Consider the following 441-nt stretch of genomic DNA (forward strand, 5'->3'; position numbering starts at 1 on the left):
GCCCGCCGGGCCGGTTGTGACGCCACCAGGCCCCGCCCCTTGCTATAAACAGTGGCGTCGCCGGCACCGCCTTCCCACACTCTCTGGCTCCTCTCGCGGCCGCCGCTCTCCGTTTTTTCCTCCCGCCGTCTTCTCTGCCTCTTCTCATCCTTTCTCGCTCTGCTGCTCTGCAGTGTGACGAGGCCGGATCCTCTCCCCACCCAGCCTGCGCCTTCCTCCACCCGCGCTGTCCCATTTCTCTCCTCCGGCCGCCGCCGCCACTGCTGCACAGCTGGTGTCGGTGCCGCGCTTTCCCCCCACGTCGCCCCCGCAGCCTATGGCCCAGGCCGCCTTGGGTATTTCTGCTCAAGGTAACCACATCCCTCTTTAAAAATTCCGCCGAAAAAGAGAAGACGCTTTACCCGACTCTTTGGGCCGTTATCTCACGTGAGTACCGACCGA

General features: G+C 63.9%; 1 protein-coding gene across 5 annotated transcripts in view; it reads left to right on the top strand.

Moving 5' to 3' along the window:
• The window catches only part of AZIN1 (antizyme inhibitor 1), a 36922-nt gene continuing 36481 nt past the window's right edge, over positions 1–441 (top strand). For 4 of the 5 annotated variants that reach the window (XM_021707974.1, XM_021707977.1, XM_021707976.1 and 1 more), the window contains exon 1: positions 1–426. The gene's annotated coding sequence lies outside the window, so the exon portion shown is untranslated. The remainder of the gene's footprint in view (positions 427–441) is intronic. The other variant, XM_008048920.2, reaches the window with a different exon arrangement.

The sequence above is a fragment of the Carlito syrichta genome, unplaced genomic scaffold, assembly GCF_000164805.1.
Source record: "Carlito syrichta isolate Samal-C Ts95f unplaced genomic scaffold, Tarsius_syrichta-2.0.1 Scaffold128673, whole genome shotgun sequence".
NCBI classification, from domain to species: domain Eukaryota; kingdom Metazoa; phylum Chordata; class Mammalia; order Primates; family Tarsiidae; genus Carlito; species Carlito syrichta.